This window comes from Chiloscyllium punctatum, chromosome 6 (genome assembly GCF_047496795.1).
Source record: "Chiloscyllium punctatum isolate Juve2018m chromosome 6, sChiPun1.3, whole genome shotgun sequence".
NCBI classification, from domain to species: Eukaryota; Metazoa; Chordata; class Chondrichthyes; order Orectolobiformes; family Hemiscylliidae; genus Chiloscyllium; species Chiloscyllium punctatum.
In genome coordinates, this window is record NC_092744.1 from 28,235,921 (window position 1) to 28,252,929 (window position 17,009).

The 17,009-nt window shown below is 47.7% G+C and overlaps 1 protein-coding gene across 8 annotated transcripts in view; it reads right to left on the reverse strand.

Moving 5' to 3' along the window:
- Positions 1 to 17,009, reverse strand: part of lpp (LIM domain containing preferred translocation partner in lipoma) — a 389,509-nt gene that overhangs the window by 338,764 nt on the left and 33,736 nt on the right. Inside the window, exon 1 of one of the 8 annotated variants that reach the window (XM_072572193.1) lies at positions 10,820 to 10,837. The exons of the other annotated variants lie outside the window; for them this stretch is intronic. The gene's annotated coding sequence lies outside the window, so the exon portion shown is untranslated. Of the gene's footprint in view, positions 1 to 10,819; positions 10,838 to 17,009 lie in introns of those variants that run through there. 8 annotated transcript variants of the gene reach the window in all.

The window sequence follows — 17,009 nt, forward strand, 5'->3', positions numbered from 1 at the left end:
TCCCCTCCAAGCCACATACCATCCTGATGTGAAAATACATCTCTGTTACTTCAGTGCTGTTGAGTCAAAATCCTGGAACTCCCTCCCTAGTGACATTGTGGGTCTACCTAGACTAAATGGACGACAGAGATTCAAGAAGGCAGTTCACTACTAAGGCAACTAGAAATAAACAATAAATGCTGGCCCATCCAGCGTAAAACAGGAAAATGAACATGGACTACACTTGAAATGCAAACCTACAAAATACAAGATTTGCTCGCGTATTTTCTCAAATTCTTGAGTAGCTGGGGCGTGGAACGCACTGCCTGCAAAAGTAGTATACTTTAAGGGCATTTAAATGGTCATTAGATAGGCATATGGATGAGAATGGAATCGTGTAGGTTGTTAGATGGACTTCAGATTGGTTCAACATCAAGGGCCAAAAAGCCTGTACTGTGCTGTAATGTTCTATGTTCTATGAATTCACTCTGTTATATTTCACTCTAAAATGATATGTTTCAGAAACACTGGATGGATTTGAGGCTTGAAAACGTTGTTCCTTCAAGGTAAGATCTCTTCCATTTTTTAGACAGGGGCAATGTCATCATAAAATGTTTGGCTTGTGTGCAAATATTTGAGTACAGCAAGTCCAAAAGATTAGATAGCAACAAAATAGCAGATTATTACTGTGTGAGGTCAAGATGGCCTGGGGCTCTCTTGCATGCTCTACACACCAAGTAGAGTGCAATGTACAAAGGGACAGAATGGACAGGGGCAGAATCCACAGGGGCGGTTTTGTACACACACTGAACTCAATTTCTCAACATCTTGCAGTGTTCTGCAATGTCCTGTCAATCCTGCAGGAGGAGCTCTACACCTCTGATCAAAACCAGCCAGAGGAAAGACCAGAAAACCAGCAGCAGGTAGGGGAGAGAGGGGAAGGCACAAACTGTGTTTGGGGGTGGATGCAGAAGCAGAGAGTAGGGATGAGTGGAGAAGAGGAGATCAGCGAGAATGGATTTAGAGAAAGTAGGAAAGGCAGGAGCAGAAGACGATAGGGAGGATGAGGGGGCAGAAGTGAAGGGGAGAAGAAAGGTGGGTAGAGAGAGACAGACAAGAGCAGGGGACAGGGTGGGAGGAGGGGGAAACAGAGAAGGGTGCGAGGGGAAAAGGGGGGGTGAGAGGAGGTGTGGAAGGAAGGACAGAGAAATGAGGGGGGAAGAGGTTGTGGAAGGGAGGGGGAAGGAGGAGTGGGAGGGATGGAGAGAGAGAAAAGGGGGAGAGAAAAAGTGGGGAGAGAGGGAGTGGGCAGTGATGGGAGGGGGAAGAGAGGGAGTGGGCAGTGATGGGAGGGGGAAGAGAGGGAGGGGGCAGAGATGGGAGGGGCAGAGATGGGAGAGGCAGAGATGGGGGGGGCAGAGATGGGAGGGGGGCAGAGATGGGAGTGGGGCAGAGATGGGAGTGGGGCAGAGATGGGAGGGGGAAGTGATGGGGGGAGGGGGAAGTGATAGGGGGAGGGGGAGAGAGGGGACAGAGAGGGAGGGGGCAGAGATGGGAGGGGGAGACAGGGAGGGGGGGAGACAGGCGGGGGGGAGACAGGGATGGAAGGGAGGGAGGGAAGGGGGGAAGGGGAGACAGGCGGGGGAGACCGGGGGGGGGGGGGGAGAGAGACTGGGGGGGGGGAAAGAGACGGGGGGGGGGGAGAGACAGGGAGGAGGGAGACAGGGAGGAGGGAGACAGGGAGGAGGGAGGCAGGGAAGGGGAGAAGGGGGAGGGGGAGAGCGGGGGAGGAGGGAGGGGGGTGAGGGGGGGGAGAGCGGGAGGGGGTAGGGAGAAGGGGAAGGGGGATGGGGAGAAAGAGGAGGGAGGGAAGGGAAAAGTGGAGAGCAGAGAGGGGGGGAAGGGAGAGCAGAGAGGGAGAGAGGGAGGGAGAGAGAGGGGAAAGGAAGGGGGGAGGAGGAGAGAAGGAGGCGGGAAACAGAAGAATGGGAAGGGAGAGAGGAGGGAAGGGAGAGAGGAGGGAAGGGAGAGAGGAGGGAAGGGAGAGAGGGAGGGAAGGGAGAGAGGGAGAGAGGAAGAGAGGGAGAGAGGAAGAGAGGGAGGGAGGGAGGGAGGGAGGGAGGGGAAGGGTGCAAGGGGGGAGAGAGGTTTAGGGATGAGAAAGGAAGGGGGAAGGGAGAGAGGGAAGGGGAGGAGAGAAGGAGGGGGATGGGGAGAGAGGGCAGTGTAGGGAGGGGGGAGAGGGGAGTGAGGGGGGTTAGAGGGGACAGAGGAAGGGGAGAGGGAGAAAGGGAGGAGGAGAGAGTGGGGGGAGACAGAGAGGAAGAGAGAGGGAGGTAGGCAAGTGGAAGATTGTGGGGGACAGGGAGGGGGAAGGGAAGGGAAGGGGGTGAGGGAGGGAGGGGGAAGGGAAGGTAAGGGGGTGAGGGAAGCAGGAGAGACAGAGGTGGGAGAGTGGGAGGGGGGACAGAAGATGTGGTATGAATCTGGTGAAAGTGGGGCATGAGTTAGCGGAATGGCGGCAGATGGAGAAGGGAGCAGAAAAGGTGTAAAAAGGGATGATAGGAGGGGAGAAGATGGAAGGGAAGAGGGTGATGGGGAAGGAGGAGAGGAGAAGAGGGAGAAGGGAAGATGGAGTGGAAGAGGGATAGAGGGCAGTGGGGAAGAGGGTGGTGTTGGAAGAGGGTGGGGAAGAGGGAGAGGAAGAGGAGAAATGGTGATATTGGAAGAGGGTGGTGTTGGAAGAAGGGGGAAGGGGGAAGGGGGAAGAGGGAGAAGAGGGGAGTGTATGGAGGAGGAGATTGAGAAGTTGGAGTGGGGGGGAATAGCGAAGGGAGGAGAGAGAGAGGGAAGGAGAGGGAGATATTTCTACAACTGGCTGGTAAACAGGGAAGAAACAAATGTCAACAACTAACTAGAGTTTCTAAAACATAGTTACTCTGTACAAATATTTGAACCTTGAGTTCTGGGAGTAATTGTACACTTGATGCTGCCCCAAGCTAATCCTGCAGACTCCAGCCATTGTACAGAGCCGTGCCCAGCTTCATTCCATTGAATGTAGCTTCTTGAGTGTCTGATGAACTCTGAGTTTCAGTGACTACATGGATTTGGAGGATATGGTTACAAGGACTGAGGTTACATTACACTTGCAATCACTCACGTGCAAGAGGCAAGAGCCTGTCAGAAAACAAACCGAGTTTTAATCCACCAAACAAACAACATTCCAAACTACAACCAGCCTATGAGACACCAGAAACCAAACTGGATTGTTGCACCGCTCTGTGTCAGCTGAGTAATCTGTGGCAGACCCTGAAAGACACACCCTAGACTGAACCCATTGACCCTCTCTCCTCATTTGTCACATATCACCTGTGACACACCTCTTCAAAATAAGTAGCTGATTTTTGTTTTAGTTACCCGCAGCTTTCGGAGAGCCCAAGTGCAGCCCTGTGACACTCCCAGACACACAATGTCTGAGCGTGGCCAGGCCTCATTTACAAGCCCACGTTCTCACTCACTCATTCAAACTGCATTCACACAGCCCAACTCATTCCCTTTGAAATGGGTAAAAATCACAACACCAGGTTATAGTCCAACAGGGTTATTTGGAAGCACTAGCTTTTGGTGCACTGCTCCTTCATCAGGTGGTTGTGAAAATAAGATTGTAAGACACAGAATTTATAGCAAATGTTTACAGTGGTAACTGAAATTACATACTGAATATTTTCAATATGTAGTTTCAGTTACATCATACTGTAAACTTTTGCTATAAATTCTGTGTCTTACAATCTTATTCTCACAACCACCTGATGAAGGAGCAGTGCACCAAAAGCGAGTGCTTCCAAATAGACCTGTTGGACTATAACCTGGTGTTGTGTGATTTTTAACTTTGTACACCCCAGCCCAACACCGGTGTCTCCAAACCTTTGAAACGGAGCAGTGTCTGACCTATAGATAGCAATATGAGTCTCTGCAGAAACTCCGCTGAGTTTAGGAAGTCACTGCCTGATCCCAGGAATATTTTCTGGTCTCAACACAAAGGCCAGTGTTTCACTCCCTCCCTGCTCCGATTTTGAAAACACATTACCAGAGCTTCAGGTTGCTTTGTCACTAGTTCACTCAGTTTCTCCTCACAGATACTATCTGAACTTCTGAGAAAGTTTAACATTTCCTCGACTTGTTTAAGGATCCCAAATGTCTTTTTAGAGAATTTCTCAACTTGGCCAACTACTACCAAAGGTTAGGGTACACAGATCGAGTTCCTCTGCTTCCATTTTATATTAAATCTTTTCCTAGCTAGCCCTATGTTCAGCCCTCCAATCCAGATCTATCACTTCATACCTCCCAGAGTGAAACTGCATCAGTCAATCATGGCACTAAATTTCCAAAGAGAGATGGAAACTGTATTCTATAATTTTAAGAGGCAAGTTGGTGGAGTGGGCAGAGGGAATTCAATGCTGAGAAGTGACAGGTAATGCACATTCAAAGACAATATAAAATAAAGGATATAATTCTAAAGAGGGTGCAGAAGCAAAGGTCCAAGATGTATATGTGCACAAATTACAGAGGTAATAGGATAGATGAATAAAAAATTAGAGTGAAGACTTTGGGATTGTTCTCCTTAGAAAGAAAAAGTATAAGTGGGTATAAGATGTTTTCAAAATTACGAGCAGGTCGATGGAGCTGGGAGAAATTGTGCTCGTTTGTAAAAGGATGAAGAAACATAGGGCACTGATTTTAAGTGATATGCAAAAGAAGCAAGTGTAATGTGGGAAATAAACCATTTTTACACGAGTAGTGGGGTCTGGAAGACCCTGCCTGGAAGTGTGATCGAGGCAGGTTTAATTGAGATATTCAAGAGGGCATTATGGTTATTTGGAAAGACATAATATGCAAGGGTATGGGGAGAAAGCAGAAATTGGAAGTAAGTAATGATGCTTTTTTGAAGAGACCATGCAGACACAATGGGCCAAATGGTCTTTTCCCCCAACAGAACATTTCTGTGATAGGAGACAGTGTCAGTTGAATGTATTATGAAGGTCCCTGGATGGTATTAATATTTAAAGATCAAAACTATGGGAATGTGACACTTAAGGGTCAGTAAGGAGAAAGTGCTGCACTGTCAGAGGGTCAGTACTGAGGGAGTGCCACACTGTCGGAAGGTCAGTACTGAGAGAGTGCCGCACTGTCAGAGTGTCAGTACTGAGGGAGTACTCACACTGTCATATAGTCATACAGATGTACAGCAAAGAAACAGACCCTTCAATCCAATTCGTCCTTGCCAACCAAATTTAGTCCCATTTACCAGCACTTGGCCCATATCCCTCGAAACCCTTCCTATTCATATACCCATCCAAATGCCTTTTAAATGTTGCGATTGTACCAGCCTACATCGCTTCCTCTGGCTGCTCATTCCATACACGCACCACCCTCTGCGTGAAAATGTTGCCCCTTAGGCCCCTTTTAAATTTTTCCTCTCTCACTCTAAACCTATGCCCTCTAGTTCTGGTTCCCCCACCCCAGGACATATACTTTGTCTATTTATCCTATCCATGCCCCTCATGATTTTATAAACCTCTATAAGGTCACCCCTCAGCCTCCGACGCTCCAGGAAAACAGCCCTAGCCTATTCAGCCTCTCCCTATAGCTCAAAACCTCCAACCCTGGCAACATCCTTGTAAATCTTTTCTGAACCCTTTCAAGTTTCACAACATCATTTCAATAGGAAGGAGACCAGAATTGCATGCAATATTCTAAAAGTGGCCTAACCGATGTCCTGTACAGCTGCAACATGACCTCCCAACTCCTATACTCAATACTCCGATCAATAAAAGAAAGCACACCAAACGCCTTCTTCACTATCCTATCTACCTGCGACTCTAAAGGAGCTATGAACCTGCGCTCCAAGGTCCCTTTATTAAGCAGTACTCCCAAGGACCTTACCATTAAGTGTATAAGTCCTGCTCTGATTTGCTTTTCCAAATTGCAGCACCTCACATTTATCTAAATTAAACTCCATCTGCCACTCTGAGCCCATTGGCCTATCTGATCAAGATACCATTTTAATCTGAGGTAACCTTCTTTGCTGTGCACTACACCTCCAATTTTGCTCTCAACAGCAAACTTGCTAACTATACCTTCTATGTTCACATCCAAATCATTTATATAAGTGACGAAAAGTGGTGGACTTAGCACTGATCCTTGTGACACTCCACTGGTCACAGGCCTCAAGTCTGAAAAGCAACCCTCCACCACCAACCAACCCACCCAACCCACCCCATAGCTCAATACTTCAACTCCCCCTCCCACTCCACCAAGGACATGCAGGTCCTTGGACTCCTCCATTGCCAAACCATAGCAACACGACGGCTGGAGGAAGAGCGCCTCATCTTCCGCCTAGGAACCCTCCAACCACAAGGGATGAACTCAGATTTCTCCAGTTTCCTCATTTTCCCTCCCCTCACCTTGCCTCAGTCCCAACCCTCGAACTCAGCACCACCTTCCTAACCAGCAATCTTCTTCCTGACTTCTCCGCCCCCACCCCCACTCTGGCCTAACACCCTTACCTTAACCTCCTTCCACCTATCGCATTTCCAACACCCCTCCCCCAAGTCCCTCCTCCCTACCTTTTATCTTAGCCTGCATGGCATACTTTCCTCATTGCTGAAGAAGGGCTCATGCCCGAAATGTCGATTCTCATCACTATCCACAACTCTGCCGACCTTAATGTCATCCGCAAATTTACTAACCCATCCTTCTGCGCCCACATTCAGGTAATTTATAAAAATAACAAACAGCAGTGGCCCTGATGCTAGTCGTCCATTAACTTGCCATATTTTCCAGATTAACCACACAGGAAATGTTGCACCACACATACATGTAGTAAGGTTAAATTGTGGGCCTTTTAAAGGAGAAGCTAAGGTTGAGTGATTTGGGAAACCGTGCAAACCTGAGGAGACCCACACACAGTTGTCATAAATTCTATCAGAACCCACACTCACCAATTAGGATTGATTTCTGCCAGAAGTGTTATCTGTCAATGTAAGTTTTACTAGTAATAATGAAAACAGCTTTATTGCTCTAGCAACATGGAATACAATGAATATCTTAACTCAAAGTTCTGTGGGGAGGTGGTCTCACATTTGAAGTGAGAAAAACAGCCTAGTGTGAAGCTAGATTTGACGAAGTTAGTACATAAAGGCTTTGTTGCACTGCCTGAGAACAGGGAAACAGCAAAACTTAGGTTGAAATTGTTTGCTGAGTTTGATTGTCCCTACCTTGAAAGATTGAATAAACTGACCTTTTTTTAAGAAAACAGAAGTCTGAAAAATGATCAGAGGGAGTTCTTTAAAGTAATAAAACTGTTTTTTTTAAGGTATCCAATGAAAGCCTTGCCTGGGATGCTCTGTATAGTATTAATACTATTGTAGAAAGGTTTGGTCAAATGGCCTGTTACTGTTCCATAAACTCATCATAATTCTAGAGAGTTTGCTCATTCCAGATTGGAATAAATGGCTAGGCTGATCAAAGACATTAGGGAGCTGGAGAAATAGTTTATAATTCAACACCGCATGTGTTTTGTAAGAGTCATTAAATCCAGCTACACTGCACATACATTGCATCCCTCTTACACAGAGCCAAATACAACATGTAAAGCCCTGTAGATTGTAAATACATTTGGTGTATACTACCCTTCATACTAGACTTCTTGCATCTCAAGTCCAGGGAAATCCATGATCCCTTCTGACTGTCTCTGAACATATCATTTACATAATTAAACTTCCAATTACATTGGATGTCACAAGTCAACTGAGGAACTGACCTCCAGCCCTCCAGCGTATCTCATCCACATCCTGCACCTCCGCCCTCGAACCCCACCCCTCCAACCACAGAACCCTCCTGGTCCTCACCTTCCACCCCACCAACCTCCGTGTACATCGCAGCATCCTCTGCCATTTCCATCACCTACAAATGGACCCCAACACCAGAGGTATATTTCCCTCCCCAGCCCTATCCGTTTTCCGTAAAGACTGTTCCCTCTGCGACTACCTCGTCAGGTCCACACCCCCTAACAACCCATCCTCCCCTCCTGGCACCTTCACCTGCCAAAGCAGGAACTGCAAAACTTGCGCCCACACCTCCCCCTTACCTCCATCCACAGCCTCAAAGGTGCCATCCACATCCATCAGAGTTTTACTTGCAGTTCCACATGTCATTTCCTGTATCTGTTGCTCCCAATGCAGGTTCCTCTACATTGGGGAAACAGGAGGCCTACTCGCAGAGTGCTTCAGAGAACATCCCCGGGACACCCGCACCAATCAACCCAAACGGCCCATGGCCGAACATTTCAATTCCCCTCCCACTCTGCCGAGGACATGCCAGTCCTGGGCCTCCTCCATTGACACTCCCTGACCACCTGATGCCTGGAGAAAGAATGCTTCATCTTCCACCTCGCAAAACTTCCAACCCTATTCATTCATGTGGATTTCACTAATTTCCTAATTTCCCCTCCCCTCACCTTACCCCAGTTCCAACCTTCCAGCTCAACACCAGCCTCATGACCCGTCCCATCTGTCCATCTATCTTTACACCATTCCAGTCCACCCTCCCCTCTGACCTATCACCTTTATCCACTCACCTCCATCCATCAATTGCACTCTCAGCTACCTTGCCCCCAGCCCCACCCCCCTCCTATTTGTCTCTCCACCCCTGAGGCTCCCAGCCTCACTCCAGATGAAGGGCACTCTCCGTTGTATTCACTTTCACCTGAGGAACTGACCAGCACAGGTAGATAGACAGATAAAGAAAGGAAGGAGAAACAGAGAGGGGAAATTGTGAACAACACACAGACAGAGAAATGGACAATGGACACATGCTCCAGAAGTTGATCATCCAGTTTGACTGTCAGTGGGAGAAAGTGCTGTTGAATTGTTGAAATTGGTTATCTTTCTGATGGGATATTAAACAGGGTCTCTGTGTAAAATTGTTCAAGAAAATTCAATAATTACATTGTTATGTGCATATGGGTTTCCAAAACATCACAGCATTCATTACTGCACTACTGTCTGGACACTGAACAAACAGTGTATCAACATGCAGCACTTGAAGAGGTCTCTGGAGAAACTCATTCAATTGTAACTCCAATATTTGTCTTTAAACATGTGATAATTTATGCAACATGACCCAAACACCTGTTCAGATTCTTATTAAAATTCCCATAACATTACAAGAAGAGTCAAAGGCACTGCTCCTCAAAACATCACAACAAATTGATGAGCCTTGTGTCCCTGCACACAAATTGCCGACAGAATTTTTGTACATGGTAATGTTTCTGACATGTTGAAGCTACGTTAAGCAGCGCCCAAGTCAGATGATGTTAAACAGTCTCTACATGGAGGTGAAGTAGTTTAGCATGAGATACTGATAGAAGCAAATGCAGCATCTCTGGTCCTGAGTGTTAAGTAATTATGCTTATCTCGGCAATGTAACTTATAACTTTTGCGATCATGTGACAAACTGCCTCTTGCAACATAAGACTAGTTCCTCTCATTGTTAAAGACTCACCAATGGTCTATCCTATTTCACTAATAATTAAACAAATCTTGATACTCAGCAGAAAAAGGAGGATTGCTGACAATGAACTACCCCAAGCACGCACTGCCAGTGGTTGGTTACCCACAGCCCAGTACATTTGCTCTGTATGAAGTTTAAAATGTCCCTGAAATGGGGATTAGTCACTGTCCAACCACAATAATTCTTTCTCAGTTCACATCCAGCAAATTGGAGTCATTAACAAAATTCAACTTAGGACTGAGCCTTTGAAAGTAACATAGTGACTCCTTGGTTAGCACTCTGTCTCACTGCCGCAAGGACCCAGGTTCAATTCGATCCACGGGCAACTGTCTGTGTGGAATTTGCACATTCTTCATGTGTGTGCATGGGTTCCCTCGGGATGCTCCAGCTTTCTCCCACAGTCCAAAGATGTGTAAGTTAGGTTAATTGGCTGTGCTAAATTGCCCATAGTGCCCAAGAATATGTAGGTTATGTGGATCAACCATGGGAAATGCAGGGTTACAGGGATAGGGTGGGATGCTCTTTGGAGGGTCAGTATCGACTCGATAGGCCGATTGGCCTGTTTCCACACTATAGGGATTCTATGATTCAATTAAAAAATCACCCAGCATGCACTGGAAATCTGATGGATGGGACAGATGGGTGGTGAAGTAAAATAGATTTAAGAAACATTGTTATGGATGAAAGACAGTACCAGAAAGGGAGCTGAAAACAAGTTCAATGGAACTCTCAAAAACGCAAAATATTCAGGCCAGTGGCAGAGAGCAGGAACGTGCGACTGAATCCTACTAACACCTAGCACATGCATGATTGGCTGAATGGTCTCCCTTTATGCACTATTATTGGTAAGCTTCTCGAGAGATGCATATATTAACGACTTTTCAGCTTTGCCTCATTCTTTTTTTTTCTTATCAGCTTAATGTCAAGAGTTTTTGCAGAAACTGTGTGAATGATGAATAATTTCCGTCGATACTGTGAGCTGCCACTATTTCCTGTGGAGCTTATTCCTGTATTGGAAATGCTTGGCTCTGATCACTTCCCTCAACATAGTCGCGCTGTGAGCTTTGAGAAGATGCAAGTCTGAGACGGGTGCTGTTAGTCTGACTAACAACAGGACCCGAGTCTCTGAGACAAACAGGAAAAAAGCTCTGCATTCCAAACACCAGCATTCCTTTCATTCCCTGCCTCTTGGCGCTCTCTTGTAAACTTTCCAAAAAAACATGCTGCACCCAACCCAACTGATTGCAAAGTTCCTGCACCAACTCACACAGCACACTGCTTTTCTCCTTCAGTTCCACCTAGAAGAGTTGATGATATGAGGCCTCCCCAAGTCTACGCGAAGTCCAAACAACCCAAGACAATGCTGTGCAAATCGGATCGAGGTCAAAATACTCCTGTTACTGGTTCACCAGGGTCAAAACTCCCGACAGCACCCAGATTCAAAGCCTGAATTAAAGCTGAATATTTTACAGAGTCAATTTCTGTTTGTTTACCAACACAGAGGCTGGAAAATAAATGAAGCAATTAAAAAGATATCTGTATTTATAATCACTGGAATGAGAAAGCACGGAATCAACTGATGAAAGAAACTGTGCCCAAACGTTCCCGATTCCCATTCCACCTCCCTTCACAAACGTAAATATGGCAGCGGTCAACACTGAAAATTCTAAACTCAAGTTGTTTCCGAAGGATTCAGTCGCTGTAAATTGCTCCGCCCCGGTAAATAATGACACGTTTAAAATCTAATCGGAAAGAAGTCATCTTCGGCAGCGCCGGCACTCCCTCAGTACGGACCCTCGCACAGTGGGGCACTTCCTCGGTACTGACCCCCAGACAGTGCAGCACTCCCTCAGTACTGTATGGGCGGCACGGTGGCACGTTAGCACTACTGCCTCGCAGCGCCGGAGACCCGGGTTCAATTCCCGCCTCAGGCGACTGAATGTGTGGAGTTTGCACGTTCTCCCTGTGTCTGCGTGGGTTTCCTCCGGGTGCTCCGGTTTCCTCCCACAGTTCAAAGATGTGCAGGTTAGGTGAATTGGCCATGGTAAATTGCCCGTAGTGTTAGGTAAGGGGTAAATGTAGATGTAGGGGTATGGGTGGGTTACGCTTCGGCGGGGCGGTGTGGACTTGTTGGGCCGGAGGGCCTGTTTCCACACTGTAAGTAATCTAAGTAATCTAATCTAATCTAATCTAATCTACTGACCATCCTACAATATAGCACTCCCTCAGCATCGACCCTCGGACAGTGCAGCACTTCCCCAGTACCTACCCTTGGACAGTGCAGCACCCCCTCAGTACCAACCCTCCCACAGCACTGCACTCCCTCAGTACTGATCCCGACAGTGCTTCACTCCCTCAGTACTGATCCAGACAGTGCTGCACTCCCTCAGTACTGATCCCGACAGTGCTTCACTCCCTCAGTACTGATCCAGACAGTGCTTCACTCCCTCAATACTGATCCCGACAGTGCTGCACTCCCTCAGTACTGATCCAGACAGTGCTTCACTCCCTCAGTACTGATCCAGACAGTGCTTCACTCCCTCAGTACTGATCCAGACAGTGCTTCACTCCCTCAGTACTGATCCCGACAGTGCTTCACTCCCTCAGTACTGATCCCGACAGTGCTTCACTCCCTCAGTACTGATCCAGACAGTGCTTCACTCCCTCAGTACTGATCCAGACAGTGCTTCACTCCCTCAGTACTGATCCAGACAGTGCTTCACTCCCTCAATACTGATCCCGACAGTGCTGCACTCCCTCAGTACTGATCCAGACAGTGCTTCACTCCCTCAGTACTGATCCCGACAGTGCTTCACTCCATCAATACTGATCCAGACAGTGCTTCACTCCCTCAATACTGATCCCGACAGTTCTGCACGGCCTCAATACTGATCCCGACAGTGCTTCACTCCCTCAGTACTGATCCAGACAGTGCTTCACTCCCTCAGTACTGATCCCGACAGTGCTGCACTCCCTCAATACTGATCCAGACAGTGCTTCACTCCCTCAGTACTGATCCCGACAGTGCTTCACTCCCTCAGTACTGATCCCGACAGTGCTTCACTCCCTCAGTACTGATCCAGACAGTGCTTCACTCCCTCAGTACTGATCCAGACAGTGCTTCACTCCCTCAGTACTGATCCAGACAGTGCTTCACTCCCTCAATACTGATCCCGACAGTGCTGCACTCCCTCAGTACTGATCCAGACAGTGCTTCACTCCCTCAGTACTGATCCCGACAGTGCTTCACTCCCTCAATACTGATCCAGACAGTGCTTCACTCCCTCAATACTGATCCCGACAGTTCTGCACGGCCTCAATACTGATCCCGACAGTGCTTCACTCCCTCAGTACTGATCCAGACAGTGCTTCACTCCCTCAGTACTGATCCCGACAGTGCTTCACTCCCTCAATACTGATCCAGACAGTGCTTCACTCCCTCAGTACTGATCCGAACAGTGCTTCACTCCCTCAATACTGATCCCGACAGTTCTGCACGGCCTCAATACTGATCCCAACAGTGCTTCACTCCCTCAGTACTGATCCCGACAGTTCTGCACGGCCTCAATACTGATCCCGACAGTGCTTCACTCCCTCAATACTGATCCCGACAGTGCTTCACTCCCTCAGTACTGATCCTGACGGTTCTGCACGGCCTCAATACTGATCCCGACAGTGCTTCACTCCCTCAGTACTGATCCCGACAGTGCTGCACTCCCTCAGTACTGATCCAGACAGTGCTGCACTCCCTCAGTACTGATCCAGACAGTGCTGCACTCCCTCAGTACTGATCCCGACAGTGCTGCACTCCCTCAGTACTGATCCCGACAGTGCTGCACTCCCTCAGTACTGATCCCGACAGTGCTGCACTCCCTCAGTGCTGATCCCAACCGTGCTGCACTCCCTCAGTACTGATCCAGACAGTGCTGCACTCCCTCAGTACTGATCCAGACAGTGCTGCACTCCCTCAGTACTGATCCCGACAGTGCTGCACTCCCTCAGTACTGATCCCGACAGTGCTGCACTCCCTCAGTATTGATCCCAACAGTGCTGCACTCCCTCAGTACTGATCCCGACAGTGCTGCATTCCCTCAGTACTGATCCCGACAGTGCTGCACGCCCTCAGTACTGATCCCGACAGTGCTGCACGCCCTCAGTACTGATCCCGACAGTGCTGCACGCCCTCAGTACTGATCCCGACAGTGCTGCACTCCCTCAGTACTGATCCAGACAGTGCTGCACTCCCTCAGTACTGATCCGAACAGTGCTGCACTCCCTCAGTACTGATCCCAACAGTTCTGCACGGCCTCAATACTGATCCCAACAGGGCTGCACTCCCTCAGTACTGATCCCAACAGTTCTGCACGGCCTCAATACTGATCCCAACAGTACTGCACTCCCACAGTACTGATCCCAACAGTGCTACACTCCCTCAGTATTGATCCCAACAGTGCTGCACTCCCTGAATACTGACTCTCTAACTATGCAATATTTCTCAGTACTGACCCTCATAGGTGCCACAATCCCTCAGTACTGACCATCTGACAGGGGAACACTGCCAATGGGAACTGTTTCTCCCTATCTACTCTCCCCAGATCCCTCATGATTTTGAACACCTCATTCAAATCTCCTCTCAACTTTCTCATTCCAAGGAGGAAATTCTCCAATCTGTCAGCATCACTGATGTTCGTCATCCCTGGAACATTCTTGGCAACCTATTCTACAATCCTTCCGAAGCTTTCGCAATCTTCCCAAAGTGTTGTACCCTGACTCAATCCTCCAATTAAAGTAACACTGGTATTTTACACAGATATAACATAATCTCCTTGCTCTTGTACACTCTGCTTCCATTTAATAAACCCAGGATCCTATATGTTTTACTGATCATCCTCTGAATGTGTCCTGACAGCTTTAATGACTCATCTACATCTTCTCCCAGGGCCCCCCCTGCTCCTGCATCCCTTTTAGAATTGTGCCCACTATTTCAACCCTGTATTCTTCATATAAAATGAATCATTTCACACTTCTCCACATTAACTTTAATCTGCAACTTGTCCATCCATGTCACTAACTTTGAACTTCTGAAGTTGTACACTGTTCTCCACAGACTTCACAATGCTTCCATGTTCATATCATTGGCAAGTGCTGAAATTGTGCCCCGCACACAAAAATCTAGATCATTCATACAAATCAGTAAAAACAAGGGTCTCAATCCCATACACACTGCACAACAAACCTTATTGCAGTCTGAAATCATCCATTAGGCATTACTCTCTGTTCCTCAGCCAATATTACATCCATGTTGTTACTGTCCCTTGTATTACGAGAGATGTAAATTTGCACACAGATCTGTTGAGTTCCACTGTGTCAAATGACTTTTGGAACTGAGCAGCAGTATTACCCCCATTAAAACATCCTGTTGCCTCCACGAAAAAAAAACTTAGCAAAACAAATCCACACTGATTTTCTTGAATTAACCTGTATTACCCAGGTGACTATAAATTTTACTCTGAATTATTGTTTCTAGAAAATTGCCAACCACCAAGGTTGGCCTGTAACTGCTGTGCATCTTTACATACTCCTCTGAATTAGCCTATGACATTTGCAATTCTCCAATCTTCTGGCATCTCCAATATTAAACAGCTGCACTTCAAAATCATTCTGATTTGTTCACTAATTCATAAAAGGTCCCAAGACTCTCCACAGAACCTTTGTGAAATGGTACAGTGGTTACCAGTGCTGCCTCACACACCTCGGATCTTGGGTTCGATTTCACCATCGGATGGCTGTGTGGAGTTTGCACATTATCTCCGTGTCTTTCCCCCCTCAGTCCAAAGATGTGCAGCTTAGATGGATTGGCCATGCTAATTTGCCCATAGTGTCCAGGGACGTTCAGGCTCGGTGAATTACCCATGGAAAATGTAGGGTTACAGAGATGGGGGAGCAGGTCTGGATGGGATTCTCTTCAGAGGACTTGATGGGCCGAATGGCCTGCTTCATCGCTGCAGGGATTTTATGATTCTATAGTCTAACACTAAGGCTTTTGGGGTGAAGGGTCCAGTGAAGAACCTGAAGTAAGGTCAGTGGACCAAATCTTTAACTCCGCTTTCTCTCCACATAAACTGCCAGAACTGCTGATTTTCTCCAGCAATTTCTGATTATGTGCCAATAATGATCTGATTGGATAGCCAACATGGATTTACAAAAATAAAATCACGCTTGACAAATCTGTTGAAGATATTGAGGATGTTACTCACAGAGCATATATGGGAGATGGGTGTGCTGCATTGGGATTTTCTGAAGGTTTTCAAAGAAGTCTTACACAAGAAACAAAGGAAACAATTTAAAATACATGAGATTGGGAGGGAATAATACAGGGGTCAGTATTAGGACCCTTTCTTTTCCTACTATATGTTAATATTCTTGACGTTGGGTGATAGAAATAAATGTACTGACGAGAAGTATGAGGAAGACGGTGTAAAATTCAAAAGATCACAAGTTGGTAGGGTGGGCAGATTAGTGCCTAGATTAGAGTAGTGCTAGAAAAGCACAGCAGGTCAGGCAGCATCTCAGGAGCAGGAAAATCAACAATTCGGGCAAAAGCCATTCATCAGGAATGGAGGCAGGGAGCCTCCGGGGTGGAGAAATTAATGGGGGGGGGGGGGGGGGGGGGGGCGGGGGCTGGGGAGAAGGTCACAAAGAGTACAATTGGTGGATGGAGGTGGGGATGAATATGATAGGTCAGAGGGGAGGGTGGAGCAGATAGGTGGGAAGGAAGATTGGCAGGTAGTACAAGTCATGAGGATGGTGCTGAGCTGGAAGGTTGGAACTGGGCTAAGGTGGGGGGAGGGGAAATAAGAAAACTGGTGAAGTCCACATTGATGTCCTGGGGTTGAAGGGTCCCGAGACGAAAGAGGAGGCGTTCTTCCTCCAAGCATCGGGTGGTGAGGGAGCAGTGGTGGACGATGCCCAGGACCTGCATGTCCAAGGCTCACTTGGGACCTTGGATGGAGTTCAGGGGGCGTGGGCACAGGTTTTGCAATTCCTGTGGTGGCAGGGGCAAGTGCCAGGTGGGGAGGGTGGGTTGTTGGGGGGCGTGGACCTGACCAGGTAGTCACAGAGGGAACAGGCTTTGCGGAAAGTGGAATGTGGTAGGGAGGGAAATACCCCCCTGGTGGTGGAGTCCGTATGGAGATGGCAGAAATTTAAGCGGATGATGCGGTTTATGCAAAGGTTGGTAAGGTGGAAGATGAAGACCGGGGAGTTCTGTCCTTGTTGCAGTTGGAGGCATTTCCAACTGCCGCCGAGACATTAACCAGCTCAACCTGTCTACCCCCCTCCCCCACTCCAACCTCTCACCCTCACAATATGCTGCCCTCCACTCCCGCTGCTCCAATCCCGACCTCACCATCAAACCAGCGGATAAAGGGGGTGAATGGCGCTTTGACCTCTACACT